Genomic DNA, 20198 nt, shown 5'->3' on the forward strand with positions numbered 1-20198 from the left:
TTAGGATGTGATGAGATCTTCAGAAAGCAGATTTCAAGGTACCAGAAAGCTTGGCAGAACCATGTACTGTCAGCCAACAGAGCAAATTTGTTGTCCCAAAAGGATGGGCTCGGCCCTGGAAGTGTTTCCTCAGTGTTGCAAGTTTTTGTTCATTGGATCCTTTTTTATTTTTCAACTAAATGCGTCACTGTGAGTTGGATGTCAAGTACTGCTGATCACTAGGAAGGCATGTGACCATGTCACCGGAATGTGTTTGGTGCTGGATCCATAAACTCATAAACATTTGACCACTGTCTCTGCACAGACGTGGTCATGACCAGAAATGATCCATGACACACAAAACACTTGTGTCCAGCCCAAGAGAGAGCTGTTAACTGCTGTGTGGCAACATGGCTTCCTGTGGGGAAGAGGATTCTCATAGACCCAACAAAATCCGCAATGATTGTCTGTGAAGTCACTAATTTATTTATCTCTATTTCCAGCACCCCCACAGGGTGGTTTATAGTTTGTGAAGTACTAAACAAACACTGAAATACACTTGGGTTTTACACCAGTGACATTAACTCTTCTCCATCCTCTGCTCCCCATCACTGTTCCATGGGTTTACAGAGAGGGGACTGGCTTTAGGAAGTGATAATAGAGGAAGGAAAGGGCACAGGGAGATTGCTTGCCCCAGGGAAAAACTGTAAATCCTTCAGACAGGAGAAGGAAGTAACATGCTAGAAAACAAGAAAACCTTGTAAGACCCTCAAGTGTTTTGTCTGAGGCGGTGTTGGAAATGAATGCTGTTCTTTTCCACAGCAGAAAGAGAAATAGGGTGGGGAAAGAGCTTTCTGCCACCAATCAGACACAGGTGATTTGTGAAGGTGCACGGCCTGTCCTGCCCCAACAGCTCGATGTAGCGGAGAAGCCTCAGCAGTGAGAGGAAGGGACTTGATGCTGTTTCCCTCAGCTGCTGACGGACAAGTCTACATTCAGCACATGCTGTGGCCATGAGGGTGACTGTGGGTGCTGCAGCCCTGCAGCACTCAGCACGGTTCAGTCACTTTACTGCTGGGGCAAGAAGGTCCCACTGTGCGGAGAGAGAACATGTAGAGAGGTTTTTTTCCTGGGAGGCAGACGCCTCAGTGCAAAAGAGGAGGAGGAAAAGCAGGGGATGCAGTACCAGTCCGGCTGTGCGGGGCGCTGCTTCCCAGCACAAATCCAACAGGTCCTCAGAGAAGACAACGATCCCCCGGCAAGAGTCAGTGGGGAAGGAAAGCCAGCCAGGGGGTGCAACCTTCCTGTCAGGTCCTCATGCCTCTCAACTGAGCATGAGCCTGCTCAGCCAGAAAGACGGGAGGGAATTAGAGAGTGCTTTTACCTTGCATTTGATGAACAAATCAAACAAACCCCTAAAAAGCATGTATTTCTCCAGGAAATGTGAGTGCTCAGGTCTGCAGACACAACTGCTTTGTTTCCATTGGAAGGCCAGTAAAGACTTCTCCACAAACAAGCACACATGAAATAATGCCAGAACACAAACTGATCTCTTGTTCTCTTCACTTCTAAGTCATAGCCAAGATTAGGGTGGATACCTAGGAAGCTTCATGGATAATCTGGGTACTGTGCACCCAACACTAGCAGCTTGATGTCTAATTTATTCTACATCCTAAATGCAAACCCTACACATTGAGCTGACAGGTGGTTTTGGTTCTATGTATGTCAATATATTTTATTTATGCTCTGCCAGACTTCCCAAATGGTTACAGAGCTGTGTGGATCAGAAGGTACAATACAGAGAATATAGAGACCACTGGACAGATTGGAAGTTTCTGACAGAGAAGGTCACTTTGAAGCATCTTGCAGCACCGGGTACTTACCCTACCTCCTTTCCCATCCTAAGCTACATCAGAGGGAATAGGAGATGCTGCTAGCAGAAGTCTGCAGGAGGATGGGAGCCTAAGTTCAAGGTTCTGTCTTCCCTCATGCCTAGGTAAAGATCACAAATCTGTGTTTAATCATTTCCTACACCACAGCAATTGCCCCTCTCGGTGCACTGTTCAAGGGTCTCTCCCTCCCTGTCAGGATGAAATACCTGCTCTTGCTGCCTCGACAGCCTACAGGTGCTGAGAGTTGCAACATGTGTCAGAAGCCAGCACTGAAACCCTCACTCCCCTGATGGTATCACAGCACCAGCAGAAGAGTTGGAGGTGATACGGAGGAAGGGGAACATGACCTGGGAGGTCAGCAGCTCCATCCCACTGAGAGGTGGCTCTGGGAGAAATGAATCACTTGAGACCCAGAACCAGCAGAACAGGACTTGAAGAAGTGCTTTATCTCAGGCAGGTGACCCAAACAACGAGCTGTAAACTGAGTCTTTCTCCCTCAGACTCTTCTGCTGGAGCTGCCCTTCCCCATTAGTTGTTAGTGGTCTATTTTACCCCTCTGCCTCCACAGTCCAACAGAGCTGCCAGGAGCAGGACTGCTGTCACAGCCAGCACGGTCCCTGCTCACTAAAGAAAGGAACAACCTGCTCCTTTCACAAATGTGGCATTCTCAGAGCAGTATCTTCTGATCTAACTGTTCCTCTCCACTAATATCAAGCTGAGCTGAGGGTAAGACTTCAGATGCATGCGGCCCTGGTTTGAGGGCACATGGCACAGCTTGTTCTTACAAGTTACCCTGGGGAGTGACCCTGAGCATTTCTCAGATCTCACAAAGAGCTGATGAAACCAAAGGAGAAGCACTTCAATGGGAGGGTAAGAGATGTAGAAGTGGCTCCTGCTGGCTTAGCATGTTCTCAGCAGAAACAAGAGGCAGTTCAAGCCTCAGTCTGCACCTCACTAAGGACATTTTCTGGAGGGCTGACTGGCAATCCTTGCAGCCACCACCTGTTCTCTACAATATGATGTTCCCTCTCAGCTGTACCAGCACACTTGCTAGTGCAATTGAGACCAGTTACAGTAGTATGAAAAAAGTGATATCAACTGAGATTAACCCGGAGGAAGATCCTCTGCTACAACTTCTATAATCCAGGTACAGGTTGGATTTAAGAGCCAGTGGTTTGGAAGAAGCCTCTTCTAGGACTGACCAAGTTGAGCTGACGCCCCCTGGGACAAGTAATAGCACTGCTACACAAAGGTGTGGCTACCTGAGGAAAGGCTCAGCAATCCAACACACCACCCTCACCCACCATGCTCACCCCTGAGCTGTTCAGACCGCCAAACACAAGCCAGATTCACCCCGGAGCTGGCTGGGTCACAAATCTGTGCAAGTAGGAAGCTTCATTTATTTGGGTACCTTTGGAAGTAGCTTGTCTGTACAACCCTCGTTTGGCTCTCTTGTGTGAATGCATTATGAAACAGCCTTGTTATACACACAGGTAATATTGTATTTTTGCCTCCTTTCCTACACAGGACAGGGCCTGCTCTAAGGATGAATCAGAGAACACTATTGTCTGTAGCATCCCAACTTCAACATCTGCTGAATTTGGACAAGAGTGTGTAAGTGAAGCAGGAAACTGTAGGAAGAGGAAGGATTAGGGCAGCCAATTGCTGCCCTGAGGACCTGGCAGCTCTCCTGCCCTGCTGGGCGAAGGCATGAACCGGAATTGTTCATGTTCACTAAGGGTTGCTCACTAAGAATGTGTGCACGCACCCCTTTTCTGAATGCTCATCTGCACAGCCTTGTACTAGGCCTGCAGAAATGCAGGAAACTCAGTCGCCGAAAGGAAGGAATGGAGAGCTTTAAGCTTAGTGTTTACCAGCCTCAGTTTAGTCCATACAACGCGGACCAACATCTCTGAGTTTTTCAACAAGAGACTTGCAAAAGACAGAGGTACCACAGGGATGGAGGGCACAGAAAAGCTCAAGGACAATCTAATAAGCTTAGGTTGTAAGGTACTATTTAAAGAGTGGATTGCAGCAAGGTCTTGAGATACACTCACATGGAAAATGAGAGTACTTAGACCAAATGCTGGCTCAGAGCAACCTTCTTCCACTACAGCTGTGTCTTGCTCACTAAAGAATGAAAAGGAGAGTCACTGGAGCATCACAAACTTATAGGACAGCCAGAACCATCTGCACTTCAGGTTGCTACACTAGCTGAGGAAGGGTGTTTTGTTTAGCTGCAGCCAGGGTTACAGTCACCTATAACTGCACGTTTCCGTTTTGGAGCATTGGTGGGGTAACATAGATTTCCTTGATGCCACAGGCCTGTTAAAACACAGTACAGTTATTTAGTGCACTGGTGACATAGTGCTCTCTGGCATGGCAGGCCCTGTGTGGGCCAGCGTGCGAAGTGAAGTGTCACCAGAGGTTTATGGGAGGAAGGAGTCCTGCTGCTCGCCCACTTAGGAAGGCAATTGGGTAAGAGGTGTTTGACTCTCAGTTGCCTAAGCACAAAGAGACCTACATTCTCCACACACGGAAACAACCAGCCCAAGAGGGCCTGTGTGAAAGCCCCACAGATTTGAGGGCAAACCACCCAGCACCTACAGCCCTGAGTTTCTGTTTTACATGGGGGGGGTGTGTGTGTGAATTTACTTCAGTTTGGGATCTCCAGCTGGAATTACCCAAAGCCTTAAAAGACACAGAAAAATGACCAGCCTGGTTTGTGGCTTCTGCCTTTATTCCATGCAGGTCAAAGCTTGCTGCAGAGCTCTGATGAGGTAACCTGCCAAAGCACAGGGTGAAGGATACAGTAAGTAGAATATAACGACTTTATTACAGTAATGATCCAGCCAGGCAATGAAATTGCTGCAAGTGGTTAGTTCTTTTCAGTATCTTTAAAGGACAACTCCTTGAGCAGGTGCAAGAGAGTGGGCGTAGGCTTTGCCCCACTGATGTCAGTGGGAACGCCCAGTTCCTTTTGAAGCAGCTCCTGTGTGGAAACGCTCCTCTGCTCCCCTCCTGGGAGCGTGTGAATTCTCAACAATCTGAGCTGCCGTTTAGCTGCAGAGGTGACTGATTTACACAAAACCGGATAGCAAGAACTTCCTGAGATGACCCTGTTTTGTGAGGAGATTCTAATCTCATGACAAGTTTGTCTAGCCAGATAATGACAGTAATTAGCCAGGAGGCAAGAAGGTGGATCTAGGTATTCTGCTTCATGAGTAAGAAGGATGTTTTATGGGAGTGGAATTAGGAGGAGGATGGAAACTGCTAATATCCTCCAAAACGGAGTTGGAACAAAGAACACAGTGGGGAGGGCTGCTCTTGGGACTCTCCAGCCTGCTGTCCTCCCAGCATGGAGACACTCATCAAGGAAGAGGTCCTTTTCCAAAACGAGCCACTGCTGAACTTGTGCTGGCACTTAATATCAGCAGCATCACCTTTTGTCATTCCTCCTGCAGCACAACCCAGTTGGAATGAAACATGGAATGGGGGACAAAGAGGACTAGTGCAATAAATAAATAAATGCCAGCATTTCAGATACTCGATACAATTTGCAGTGGATAAATGAGTAAACAGAAGAGGCAGGCTCTCAGAAAATACCATATTCCTTCTAGGATACAATAAACTGAAAAAATATCCCTGCAGTTCCTGTGCAGCTTGGTAGGGGCTTGCCTGCTGCAGCAAGGGCACATTATCACCTGTCCTTATCTCTTGTTGTTTCCATTCAAATATTTGCAAAGTGGTAACATACGGGGTAGATAAGAACCCACAGGAATGGAGAGAATAGAGTACTTAATTCATAAGTGCATGAATTTTTTTCTCCTGGAAAAAAAGTCTTTATAAAGCAAAGGTGAGATGTTCCTTGCAAACAGGTAGCTCTGGTGGTATCAAGTGATGCGCTTTTTTCTTTCTGGGGTGCTGCCAGACACCCTGAAATGATAGAGTGGAGAGGAATGTGAGATTTCCCCCTTTCATCATAATGGTTACTTTGAAGCCTAATTACAGCCATTTAAACAGCAGCCTATTAGCCATGCTACTGCTGATGGCTGCATCGAAATGCACAGCCTGACGGGAGCTGGCTGGGCAGCTCACACATGGCACTGCAGCTTGGAAAGGGCAGGGAGCAGTGACAGCTCCGGGGCCTAGCAGCCTCTGCCATGCCTGCTCCAGGGCTCTGAGGAGGGCAGGAGTGCCATGGGATGCACTGCAGTGGGACCCACACGAGGTGACGCTTCACGTGCCATGAAGGCCAGTGCCAGGCAGGAGCTTGGCCACTGCTCCTCAGAAACTCTGCAGGTCAGGGTTGTGTCAAAGGACGGCTACAACAGTACATGAAACCAAGAGACACCACATCACCTGTGGCTCTCCCTGAAAGCCAAGCACCAAGAGCCCCTGCTGATGCCCAGCTGCTGACAGACACTCTCATTAACCTGGTCCCCACCACTACTGTAGCTGTGACAACCACAAGGCCTGGTCACATTTGGTGCTGCTTTTCTCTTGCAAGACTTCTTCCCTCCCCTATGTTTCACATTTTTGTCTCTGTGCACTCCAAAAACCAGGTAGCTCGGCTTAAATCTTCAGTGTCCAAGCACTTTGCCTTTTTCTGAGAGAACTGCAAGTGGTAACCCAACTCTAAAATAAAGGTCCAGCACAATGGTGTTCCTTCAACAGTGGAGAAGGAGCAGAGAGCTGAGAACACCAACTCTGTTACAACCTCATCTTCTAATATGAGTTATACCAATTTCTGCACAGTTCCTCATGTGCTTCTCACACGTGGGCCACCCAGCACAAGGGAGGTACTCACCTGGTATAACTGGAACAGCTGTTAAGTCTGAGGGGGACATTCATGAGCTGGAGATCTGACACTAATGCAGTTGTGCATCTGGTCACACTGTGAGGTAAGTGAAACCAGCACGGTGCTACTTTACTTGTTTGGTTATAAACTGTGGCAGTTCAGCTGCTTCGTGACCGACCGAGACACCCCTGCAGCGGAGGCGGGATCCTCTGAGGGCTGGAGCAGGGAGCTCGGGCAGGAATAACAACAGCTGTCCCAATACAAAGTGTTCCCACTTGTGAATCAAAGCCCTTACTAAGATCCTGTCATGTCCAGACATGTTTAATTCTTATTCTTGCAGACATAATACGAAGGCAAGGATCCATCCTTTTTCAAGTGCATCTTTTTTTTTCCTTTTTGCAATGGGAGAGGAAGGCAACCCAAAACATGCACTTGCTGAAAGGTTGGAAACAGGAAGTTCTGTTTGATTTGCACATTCCCTGTTTCTGATGAAAAGTAGGAAATATAAATCACAGCCTTTTATTTCAAATTTGGCACAAAAATTTGCCTTCGAGGTAATGTCAAATAACAGACTTCACACTGCTTCGAATTAGGCTGATGAGGAGTACAAGGCAAAGGCTCAGTTCTGGGAGCGTTTCATTTAGTTATATTTCCCCATTCAAATATCATCTTTGAGAAGCCCATAAAAATAGCAGTAGTAAGATAATAAATAATAGCTATTTTACATAATATTTACCTATAAAATGCATCTTCCCTCTTAGTCCCTCACATCATCTTAGGGCTGGGGAAAAGCACTTAATTGAAATATTTTTATGGAAAGAAAACAAACTTTTTTTAAAATTATTGTTTTCCCCTGTTTTGCTTTCCTCCCCTTATATAATTTGGCCTTTAATCTTTTCTTGTCTCCTGCTACTTCCATCTAGGAACACTTCTGGTTATACTGGAAATTCAGACAAAGACATTTAGCAATCCAGAAAAAAGTGTCAAGTGACTTTACGTTTTGAATGTGAAAGAACAAAATCAACTTGAACAATTCAATGGAACCGCAATGAGTCCAACAGACCCATCAGGCCCTATGTCAGGTGTGTGCACAAAAGTTTTCCTGAAAAAAGTGGATTTTGTTAGAGGTGTTATTTTTTTCACTACAGTTATTCTGGTCAAAACCGTATCTCATTTATCTGACTCATCCACAGACACAGAGGGATTCTCCAGCAGACTGACACTTCCCACATCTAGTGGGAGGAAAAGAGGCTACACAGACTTACCTGAGAAAGGAGAGGTTACAAGCTTGCAAGCCATGACCACCGAGATCTGTCCTCATCCCCACTGGGATCACAGATAGAGTTTTATTTTACCACTCTCTGGCCTTGAGAGTGGTTGTGCACAAGCAGCACCTGAGCATAACTGACTGTGTTGTTCTCCTTCTGTCACTTTGTGAGCAGTGCTCCCTCCAGAGTGGACTGCTCCTGCCATGTGAAGTTAAATCCCTGCTTTATTCCCACACACCTGATGTTTGTGCAATGACAAGGAGTAACTGGGCTTCACATAAAAACTTCATGCCATCACTCCAAATGTGTGATGCTGGATTTAAAAGCAAGTACTTCACATTACTGCTCTTAAGTTTCCAGTTCATGACTGTCACTGTGTTGCATATTTATTTGGGAATCTATAGTGTTGCAGGCAGGGAGAAAGCCCAGAGACCTGATCACCTGCTATCTTGAGAATGGTTATGAATGACTTCATGGACCTGAGGTGAGAAACCGCTCTGCAATGTGACCTGAACCCCCTTGGAGGAGCTGCAAACTATCAGGAAGCCTTACCCCATAAAATCAGTCTTGTTCTGTATATGAATTGCTGTATTCTGGTTATTCTGCTCACATTCAAAGGCATCTCGTTTCGACTACCTCCATCCTCCAAGCTGAAAAAGAAATATTGGATTTAATCTTGAGGGACAGGGCCTATACAAGTTCTATCTAACTACTAACAGCACTTAGGATCAGTGGTTTCTAAAGACTAAATGCAGTTGATGTGTGGCTGCACTATTCTAAAGATCAGACTAGTAGTTGTTCTGGATCTGCCCCATCTTCTGAACACAGCACTGGTAACAAAGTGCCTCCTCTCTGAAGCAGCTCAGGAATTTTTATTTGATTTGGCTTTTCAAAACTTAACAAACATGTAAGCACAGACCTGTTTTGGAAGATACACACAAATGTCCCTGTCCAGCAAGCTGAAACAGAACAATTCCCAAGATTTCAGTAAAACCTTGTAACAATCACCATGTAATTGCAGGAAGGTTTGGGGCCGGTAAAGGAGCATTTCCTGAGGTTAATTCCAAACAAGCTGTTCTTTGAGCAGTGGAATTAATGTTCACCAGGCACATCTGTCCTTTGTCCCTTAATCTCCTCACCACAGAAACCTCTGCCCCTGTGTCAAATGTAGATGAAATTTGTCAGTGCCTTCAAAAGTCATTAAAAGGAGACTGATAAATGATGAGACAGATAATACACTTGTGCAGGCTCTCCTCCTCCAGAATCCAAGCTCAAAATGACCTGCACAGCTTCTGCCCAGCCCAGCAATTACCATTGCTCACAGTAAATAGCAACACAATATAAACAACCTAAATTCATTTGCATGCAAATATGACACTGGTGTTCCATGCACAAGCATAATTCATGTTGTTGGGGCTATAATAATTCCCTGATTGATTTTAATAACTATTCCTCTTAGTGATACAGGATCTAAGGCTCCAGGGAGAACTTCCAGTACCTAAAGGGGCTACAAGAGAGCTGGAGAGGGACTTTGGAAAAGGTATGTAGTGACAGGACACGAGACACTGTCCCTGCCCATGGTAGGGGTTGAAACTGTGTGGGCTTTAAGGTCCCTTCCAACCCAAACCATTCTGGGATTCTATGATGACTGCTAAGCCTAACAAAGATTACAGACAAAGAGGAAATGGTGAGACAAGTTTTAGAATCAAATACCAGAAGAGTTCCTGAGTCTGGCCATCTGTAAATAACACAGTGAAACTGCTGTCACCAGCAGCATATGGGTCTTCCCTCCTCTCATACCCAGGCATTGTATGAACAGCTAAGTGAGAGGGAATCATCCAGAAATTGTTCCCTCAATGAAACTTCAACTAAAACAAAGCCATCCAAAACGAGATTTTTTCTGAAGAATTTGCCCAACTCCTGTGCAGGAAACATCTAGGTCAGCAGCATACAATACAAGTATGTGGTTAGGGAGTAACTTTAATGACCTGGCTTGGCAGACCCACAAAAGCCTGAATATATCTGAAAAGGTTCACTTCTAAGCTATGATTCCATTTCCTGAATGGGAAACCACCTTCTGCATTTCTGTTCTCCCGGTGGTTGCTCAGAGGGCTTCTTTCACTGGATTTGTTTTTAAAAAGCCTGTGCGTTCACACTTCCCTTTTAATGTGTATCTATGAACTCTCATCTATGCACTGCTGTGGAAATGGTTGCCTAGAACGAAGAACTGTGACTTCAAGGAGGAAACACATAAAGGCAGATGTCCATCAGCCTGGCCACTCCTGTCATCGTTACACAAGCAAATTGCCAACACTTATGCCATGGTTTCGGAGTTCTGGACCGAGATTCTACAGCTGTAGTTGCTGAATTTCAAAAGGCTGACTTAAAAGTGCATTCCTAGCTCCAAGCTCTTGAGCTAAGGAGTATGTCCCCTTCTGCATACATTCCACATGAAGACCCTGGGGTTTTGTTCTACTTGACTCTAGCCAAAGGCTGGTATGACTGATCACCTCCCTGCTGCTCATGTTAGCAGAAACTTCTGCCCATGTCCAAGTACAGGCTAATCTTGGGGCTGGGCACAGTGCAGCTGACCTTGGCCTTTCCTGCTCTAAGTCCCTGTCCCATGCTGAGCCAAAGCTCTTTGTTCAAATTTGGGTGTCCCGAGGCTTTGGGGTGTGTGTGCTCCACCTGCCAAAGAGAATGCAAGCAAAATTTGATTCCCAGTACCTGGTATTGCTGCCCTAACACAGCTCAGCCGGTGTGCATTCACAGTTACAGCAAGTGGGGCCATTTGTCCTCCTCCAAGTCCTTTGTTGGCTTAGGCGTTTTATTTCCCTTTTCCTGTCACCAATGCAAAGCTTCATTTTGATGGTTTAGGTAAAGACTTGCCAGAATAAAGGGCCTGCTTTCATGAACAGCTCACAGCACCCTGGTGGGAAGAGCCACAAGTGCTCGAGAGGATGAAGGTAAAGAAATACTCAGGTTTATCAAAAGGAAAAGTACAAGGTGAGGAATGTTGACGTGGAGGATTTGCCCCTGTGCAAGCACTTAGGTGTGTTTACACAGGGGGAGACAATCTTCCCAGTGCAAGAGAACAAAAAGGGTAGTTCTAAGGATACGGATACAAAACCAGCCCTTGGAAGCAATCTGTTCCCGTTCCTCAGTACAGCTTCTGAGTAACAGCCTCCTTGCCACACATCAGGTGTGTTTCTTAGCACTTACACCTCTCTCCACTCTCATCCTTTTCCTCTTCCAGGAAAGAGCTTACAGGACAAAGATGATTAATCTCATTTTACAGACACAGAAATGGAGGCAACAAGGAAGCTTAAGCCCTCAGTAATAAAACCTATGCCAGTCAGTAGGCCTGGCAGTTGCATTTCCCCTCCTGCTGAAGGTTTCTGCGCATGGAAAACCACAAGCATGAACAAGAAGCACTCCCCTCCCAGGTCCCAGGAGAGAGGATGCTTGGATTTCTCACTCCCAGAGGATGGTGCAACCCAAAGACACAGAGTCACCAAGACCCAGGGGCCTTTAGAAGAAGCCTAAGTTAATGAAGTTAGCTCTATCTGTGATCTTTATCTAAGTCGCTCTGATCTCCCCACACAGCTGCAGGGCCAGGACAGCCCTGTCTGCAGGGATGCTCGGGGGATGAGCCCCCAGCTGCCAGCCAGTGGAGAGCAGGGGTGTGTCTGCCAGCACAGCCTTGGCACAGCTGGCCACACTCCCTGGCCCCAACCAAACACCAAACCACGCTGGACTTGCAGGCCTTACAAAAGGAAACATCAGTGTCACCGGGTCAGACTACAAGGCAAGAGGGCTGAAAAGTTCAGCTTCTCTCCATTTCCCTATTCCCCTTTGTTCAAAAATTCTTCATGCTTACATATTCAAAATCCTGATGTTTTTGCAGTTGCCATTGCAAATGCCGTTTCTGCAGATTGACAAACTTCCATTTTTCCAAGGAAAACAAGAACTGATTAGTTTTGGAAAAGAAAACAGATTTTTTTTTCCCCTTCTGAGCTTTCACCTAACAGAGCAAGCTATGCCACTGGATCTCCCTGTTGGACTTTCTTTAATTGAATAGCAGAGCAGATCCTCATTGAACTCCATCAACCCTGAGGGCAACGTCCCCCAGTGTGCACTACCAATCCCCCTACAAGGTACAGCACAGGAACACAGGACTTTGGGAACCTTATGACTGCTGTGGTCAGGTGCCTTAGGTCAGAGAGGATAACAAGGAGGCAAACAGTGCTCATAAAGCAGTGTACTGCTGTGGGAAAACCTGGCTTAATATTGACCTGACTTACACTGAAGTGTTTCCTGTTGGGGTAAGCAGCAGTCTGAGTCTAGAGAGACTGTGCAGTTGAGAGAGAATGACTTGCCTCCAAAAGCTGCAGCCAACGGAAACAAGTGGGTTTGTACAAACGGGGCTTCAAGAGATGATTGTAACAAAAACATGAGATAGCACCTAACAGGCAGAAGTACAAACACACAGGCAAGCACTTACGTAGGGATGCAAGAGCTGATGGAAAAATCAAAATGGAAAAATGTGGTTTCTTCAGGCTCAAGTGAGGGAGAAGCTGCTCTTGTCTTTCCTGTGTTAACAGCGCTGAGCTGTGCCTTGCACCATGTCCCAGCTGAGAATCCATGGAGCAGCTCAGCCAGCATGCTTAACCAGATTTTCCACCACACCTTTGGGCCGCAGCACGCTGTCATTATATCATGCATGCCTGAAATATCTCAGTGAAGCTGGGATAAAGGAACCAAGGGACCTGTTTCTGACTTTGGCCAGAGCTAGGAACAGTTCTGTGTGGCTCCTGGGGAGGGGTGACGCCAGCCAGTCCCCCAGCACTTACCTGCTGTCTCTCTGTAAGCAAGGCCCACATCTTGGCAGAAGGGCTGAACCATCTCAGGGCAGGAAAGTGTCCACGTCGTTATGGGGCACAGGAGGCCTTTCCTTCGCTGGGTTCAGCCTGTGACACAGAGAGTCATGTCTGCAGACACGTGTGGGACAGAGCACGTGAGCATCGAGATACACAGGTGCTCCTGGAATTCCCTTGTAGACAGACTGCAGGGCCAGAAAGAGAAAAAAACCCCAAACCCAGACAACTGCAGAGTCCTTGGCCAGTGCAGAATCTGCTGGGCTCTGGGAAGTGAAACAGCAGCAAGAACATGGTGAGTTGTGCACAGCTTGAGAGTTGGCCTTCAGCAGCGATGGGTACCTGCACACCTTGGGAAGTCCCATGGAAGCCAAGCTCCTGTACACACACCTGCATTAAAAAAAGATCCCATGGCCTCCCTGCTCCATCACCCACGTTCTGAATGGCCCCTCGCTTCACAACAGTTTTCAGTAACTTCTGAAAAGTTTTGGCTTCTTCCCATTCATGGAGAAAAGGGCTGGGGCTTTTGCAGCTCATTTTTTGCCCAGCCTCAGCTTCAATTATTGACTTGTCTTATTCTCCCAAGACCCAAACAACCTCCTCAATGGAAGAGCATAAGTGTTTCTATAGGATGGGCCCTGTCATTTATATCAGGAGATCATGTCTTGCACTTTCCTCATTCCTTTGTCCTGAGTAATACCTTCTCCTGCAAATAGAAAAGGGAGGGAGGGAAAAAAGGAAGTCAAGCAACTCCTTCACTGCCTCACAGTATGTTAATATTCCCTGAATATTTCTTTGGGGCTAGTTTGAGCCCAATCCAATGGCTTTGCTTGACCAGGACCAAAGCCTTATTTCAGCCTGCAGCTGGGCTGACACAGAGCCTTTGATCTCCTTGCAGGATGTTCAGGTCACTCGTAGCTCTCTGGCTGCAGCCCTGTAAGAAAGAGCCCAGCTGATCAGTTCAACCCTTAGAGCAGAGGAAGCTCAGGCAGCATCTCAGCACACTGACACACCCAGGTTAGTCCAGCATAAAGTACGTGTTTTGGCATCTCCAGGTAGAACTTGCTGGTGCACAAGGCACCTTTATTCTCCAATTCCCAAGTTGAAGCCAGTACAAAAGCCCAACTTCAGGGTTGCACTAGAGCAGCTCTGTGCTGACAGAGGTATCATTCCTGTCTATCTCTGCTGTCTCCACTTCTCCACTACCATACTCCTTTTCTGTGGGCTGGCTTTACAGTGCCTGTTATTGCTCCACCTCAGATGTACTTGACAGGTGGCTTCAAGACCCTACCAACTCTACTGCTGCTTTCCTTGCTTTTCAGTGGCAACCAGCCCTGGCTCAGAGTCTCAACGTACTTCCTCCACACCCAGACTCATGGCAGTTCCTCACTGTCTCCTGCTGAAACCAAGAGCCCACTGTATCCTGCTTCTGTCCTCCCAGCAGGGCTTGTTCCTCTCACTCACCACATTCCAAGAGCATACCTTAAAAAACCCCAGGGATTTGCACACAGACCTAATCCCAGGAGAAACAAAGAACAAACAAACATCAGGACTCAGTACACTGCAAACTCCCCAGGTAACCCCAAACACGAGTGCAGTTATCTATCTGTTCTTTCCTGCCTCCCCAACAGAGAACAAGAACTTAATGAAATTTTGATACTCTTTGTTATTAAGAGCAGTGGCCACTTCATTAGTTATGCTGTATATTTAGTTCTTAATGGGTATCTGTTAAGCACTTACGCTGGAGGTGAGCAGAGCTGCCAGATCTTGCAGTCTCTCAAGTGGTGAGACAGTGAGTTCACAGGAGGTGACGGTACCAGATCCACGAATGCAGAGCAGCATTGTCAGAAGCCTTCAGCATGGGCCCAACTCTGCCCTGTGGAGATCAGTGGGGAAACACCACAGTTAGTGACTTCAGGGTGTGCTCTCGGCTTTGGAGAACAATCCGTAGATTTCAGCAGGATTTCTGATGTCACTCGTGAAACTGGGACCGAAGGACGTGGATACGCTGCACCTGCATTTTGCCTTAAAGGATCCCAAACTATTTATAGTCCCTTGCATTTTACTTTGAGGCGTGTTTGGGTGGATAAGCAGCAAGGACAAAGCCATATACCTGTGTCACCTTACTGCAAACAAAGATACCCTCAGTAATGTGCAGCGGGGAGGGAATGAGCGGGCAGGTACCTGCACACACATGATTTGTGTCCTGTCCCCACTGGGCAGCCTGGAGAACTCTCACCTCACAGTGGATGTTCTCCTGCCACCTCAGCCAAGCGAAAACACACCCAAAGACAAAACTCCAGGTGAAATAAAATGTCTTCTTTTATTTGGAACAAAATACTCTGTTTCTGTGAGTGATTTTTTCATTTTACAAGAAATGAAAAAAACAAAATTTAAAAACTGAATAATAATTTTTAAAATAAATTAAATATTTCTGGATTGAAAAGGGTGAAATTAGACCTTATTGCAACATTTCTTGTTTCCTGGACTAACTTCACAGATCTGCTAGACAGCTATTGAGATCAGAAGAAAGAAAAGCAGTATGGTCCCCAATAAACATCCCAGCTGCAATCACTGTCAGATCAGCAGCCAGGTACTTTACTAATAACCCTCACTGCTGATCCTAGGGCAGAATTTCCCTACAGAGTCTCCCCATGTGAGATTATACGTTAATCAAAGGAAAACAACCCAAGTATTAAATGGTGTTTCTTTATCTCTAAAACAAACACACAAGCCTTCAGATCACACCCATTGTTTCACATACCTGAACATTCTCACGTGAACTGCAGTATCTCCTGCAGTTGCTGGCAGCAGAGAGGTCACTCGGGGTCCCTCTGCTAACCCTGAGCTGCACAGCACACTGGCTGTGCTCCCTACGGGGCTCGTGGCTGCCCCATCTGACTAAACTTCCTCATTTTGCACCACGTCCCACCACTGAGAAAAGGTGAGAAATCCCAAATGGTACCTCTGATATTGTACACCAAAGGAAAAACCAAGCAAGAAGCCCCTAAGCCCTTCCTTCTCCACCACAGGCTTTCCAGAGTGGTTCTGAACCACCTCTGAGATCCCTCTACCTTCAACATCCAAACAGCTGCTCTTACAGCAAAGGCCATTCTGAAAGGTGCCCTGGATCACAGACACACCCTAATATGACAATGGAGAGAGAGATTTTGTTTGTTATTTACACTAAAGGAGTATGAAAAACCAGATGGGGAAAAGTCACCTCTGTGTCTGTTAACTGAGGCAAAGTGACAGAAGAGACAGTGCAGGACACAGTAGGTCCCACTAATTCCCGGGATTTCCGTAGTTTGTTCCTCCTCTGCTGCTGGGAAATGGTGTCCAGTTAGAATATGAGGCCTCTGGATATTTGCCCAGGATTTCTAGATGTCCTCCAAATGAGCCAGGGCATTAGCTCTTCAGAAATCACAGCCACGTCTGCAGCACACATACAAGCCATCAGCCAGATTACCCATTTCTGAGTCGCTGTGAGAGACGGTACCTGTTTTATTTATGTGGCTCTCATTTGGGTGCCAGATGGAGCCTCTGGAAGCACAGCCCTTTACTGGGTGCTTGCAGAGAGCAGGGACCAAGAGAGAAGCCGGGGATCCTGCCTCTAATGATGCCTGAAAGGAAGAGGAATGGTTCAGCAGCAGTGTAGAACACTGGGCTAAAGAGCCTACGTGAGTCAGTGTCTGCCATCATGCGTCTCAGGGTCTTCTTTAGGGACGCTGTACTTTGATCTTTGCAGTCAGTGCCTTTCACTGGAGTTCTCCTTTCACTGGCTCTTTGATTTTAAAGCCATTTATATTCCAAGCCAATCCGTACTAAAAATAGGATTCCTTACTAAGAATGGCACTGGCATTACTCACTTTGTGCTCTGTTCTCATCTCACGCTCCGTTTCCACACCTCCGGCTGGAGGAGTGTGCTGCAGTAAAATCATCCGCAACTATGTGCTTCTGAGAGCAGGTTTTGAACCTTTGCCATCCTTTGGAAGCTCCCACTGCTTTTTCTTTCATGTGCTAATACAGTTCAGTGGCTTATCTCCTTTCACATCCTTGGGGCACACCTCTTCCAGACTGTATACTGACAACCCAACCAAGTGGGAAAAACACACAGGAGATAGAGCCATCCCCTTCCTCCCCCTTGCAGTTTGGGCCAATCTGCAGCTCTCAGCTGAAAGGGATGCCGTTCTTACTTGCACTCAGGAAGAAACAAGTTGCTCTCCCTGGAAGCTACTGCATCCTTTGGCTTTGACCATCGGCTGCTCCCCTCCAAGTGCTCATCAGTTACTAGCAAGGAGGCTTTCAGGCTTACCTAGTGGGAGGGACACTTTTCCAGCTCAGTTTCAGGGATGCTGGGCATTTCTGCAGGGTATCACTCCTCCTCAACATGCCTGCAAACCAAAGGGTGGGGGAGGTGGGACATACCTCTGGTCACGTCTAGCTTTGTGCTTGAATGAATCCTATATGGGGCTTTGGGGTTTTGTCCCAGCTTTCTCTTGAGTTTTGCACATCACTTTCAAGTGTAAGAACGTGTTTCCTCCTGCCATCCATGTCAGAAGTGCAGCCAGTGCCAGAGCTGACTGTCACTTATTTGCTCTGATAAGGGGTTAAATATGCACAGGTAAACCTGGGCGTATGTTCATAATGCAGGTGGCAGTGATACTTTAAAGGAGGCACCTTTCTTTGTTCCCTTAATGATTCATTCATTGGGAGTGTGGGAATTAACCTATATAAATTTTTGCTACTAAGGAGATACACCTAGATCCTGAAATAGTGGATGGGTGAGAACCAGTTGCAGGGACTCTACACTTTGTCCTGGGAGCACAGAAAGAAACAAACCCATGGCAGCAGGCTGGGAATAGATGACTGCATGGTATTTTCCATGGCAAATTCTCTTTACCTCCTGTTTTCCAGTGACTCACTACAAATACTACAGGACTGCAGAAGACACCTCTGAGAAAGGCCTGACTTGACTGAGACCTTCACTGGTACTCTCTCTTCTGGAGGCTAAACTCCGACAGCTGGAATTCTAACCAATACGGCTCAGACCAGGCAGTGAGCAGAGGCAGCCAGACTTTGGTTGCACCAGCACTGGGAGGCAGGTGTGGGATTGCATCAGGAAGACAATATGAACAGGGAGGTTGGCTTTCCAAGCCTGGCTCAGTGCCCCCTTTGTACACTGCAGTTCATGCCTCATCAGCTGGGAGGTGGAGAAGAAACAGTTCTGTATTGAGGGCACATCACCAAGGGAGAATTTGGCTCCCTCCCACCTAGCCAGAGGGGGATAGAAACTTTTCTGGGAGGCTGCACAGAGTGGCATGAAATCTCCAGACTAACTCCTGTGCTCCTAGTGTTTTCTGATTCTGTTGGAAGAATCTTGAAGGCTCAACGAACAAGAGTTGATCAGAGTAAGACTGCACATGAGCAGGAAGCACGAGGCACGGGCTGCTGCCCTGTTGCTGGTTTCCTACAGCTCTGAAAGGAGGTCACATAGTGCTCCTGTTGCAGCGGGATGAGGTCTTGTTTGCCGAATCTCTTCAAGGAAGGCTCTCCATAGCCCATAGTGAGATAACACCCCAGAGACTGCAAACCTGCCTGCACCTTGCTGGAACTCCCAGCCAACCTTCCCCTCACCACAACAGCCATGAGCACATCGCTTTGGATAAAAAGCAGGGAAGAGCTTAGAGATCACAGGCCTGAAGGAGACAGCAAAGATGTCCAGGAGAGGCATCCCCATCCCACTGTGGCTGGGCCAGGATATCAGAGAGGTGCTGTTACACTAACAGGACTCTCAGTGGTCACAAGTGAATCACACAAGTTAGAAATGTGCACGCAGAGCTGAGGCTCATGGGAGATCCTGCAACTGTCATGTCTTTGTCTGTGCCAGGGACGAATTCCCCACTTACCTGTGCTGGTTCCCTGACAAAGTGAAGTACATTCCACAGATCTGACAGGGGCGGTGAGAAGATGATGCTTAGAGATGTGAACTACCATCAGTTTCAGCTTCCTAAGGCAGGGAAAGCAAAGGGTTGGCATTCACGAGGAAACACACTGTAACACATGCTCAGAAGGGCACATGTATTGAGGGGAACAGCTATTCACACACATGGCAGTACCACACTGCCTACAGGACAGAGCATAGCTAGGAGGAATGAGAGGTCCCAGGAGGCTACACTCCAGGCAGAATGACCCCCTCTTGGCAGAGCAGCACAGAAAAAACCCACTAGAGTAGTTCTTTCCTGCTCAGTGCCCAGCGGCCCCAATCCCCTGGGCCAGGCCTCTGCACTGCAATTAGCCAGGTGAGCACAGCACCGTGTCCGAGGGCTGGGAGGAGTGTGCTCTGGGAGGCCAGGCAGACACACCACGCCAGGTCACAGCAGAAGGTGTGTGGGCACAGCAACCCCATGCAAAGCACTCTCTTGTGTGGCATATCCTGTTTCTCCCCAAGACATGTACAAGCCGCGCTCAGCCGCGCTCGTGGGTGATACCATCTGTTTAATCAGTGTTCTCTGTGCTACAAAGTCATCCCAGATACTTTGCATTGGAAAAAGACTTTCCAATAGTCATTAGAAAAGTAGGGGGGTGAAGAAACAATTGTCAGGCTTCTTTTGGCGTAGGTCATGGCATTAGCAAACTGCCTCCCCACAAGCTCTGCTTCCTCCTCCCCTGGTAACTGTGAGCCTTCCTACATTTCACTTTGGGAGCTACTGCATAGGAATATTTCATAAACAGGCCTGAGGGTTTGTCTGCTTCCTGTCCTACTTCCTTCAGAGCACACGAGATCAGCTGGGCTGGAATGTCACCCCATATCCCACTCTTGTGCTGCCTGCATGGGAGATGGGAACTTACCTGCTGAGGATGAAAGATGACTTCTCACTCACGGTCTCAGGCTCCCAGCTTAAGCCATGCTACAGCTGGCAGATGGACCACCCAAATCATGACGTTGACTCTAAAAATCAGGAGAGAAAACAGAGTTAAGTCTTCCTATTTTTAAAAGTCTTCAGGGTAACATTTAAGTCGTATACTGAACTTCATCCCTTCTGGTCCTAGTGGCCATAAATGCCCTTGCTCAGAAGAGCTATGTGAAACTTTAGGTTCCCAGGCCATGCCTCTAAGCCAGAAGCCTGTCCTTTGTGTAATTAAGCATCTCTAGGGACTGGGGCCCTGAAGGGAGTGGCCTGGTCTAGTCCTTTCACAGTGCCAAGCAACTGTGGATACTCAGACCTGATGCACACATGCACAATTACATGCAGAAAATACTTTGAGCTCCCTCCAAACTTCATACTGAAACAGTGCTCATACAAAAGACCAAACACTACCACTGAAGCACCATGGCTGAGGGACAGGTTCACGGTGAAGTCAAGAGTGCTGATAACCC

General features: G+C 47.2%; 1 long non-coding RNA gene across 1 annotated transcript in view; it reads right to left on the minus strand.

Annotated features, from left to right (window-relative positions):
- Positions 1-19760, minus strand: part of LOC116785722 — a 68891-nt gene extending 49131 nt beyond the window's left edge. The window contains exons 1-4 of the long non-coding RNA XR_004356668.1: positions 19670-19760; positions 14558-14693; positions 12794-12910; positions 8493-8590 (exon numbers count right to left, since the gene is read on the minus strand). This is a non-coding gene — a long non-coding RNA (uncharacterized LOC116785722). The remainder of the gene's footprint in view (positions 1-8492; positions 8591-12793; positions 12911-14557; positions 14694-19669) is intronic.
- Between the last annotated feature and the right edge of the window lie 438 nt (positions 19761-20198).

The sequence above is a fragment of the Chiroxiphia lanceolata genome, chromosome 4 (assembly GCF_009829145.1).
Source record: "Chiroxiphia lanceolata isolate bChiLan1 chromosome 4, bChiLan1.pri, whole genome shotgun sequence".
Taxonomy (NCBI): domain Eukaryota; kingdom Metazoa; phylum Chordata; class Aves; order Passeriformes; family Pipridae; genus Chiroxiphia; species Chiroxiphia lanceolata.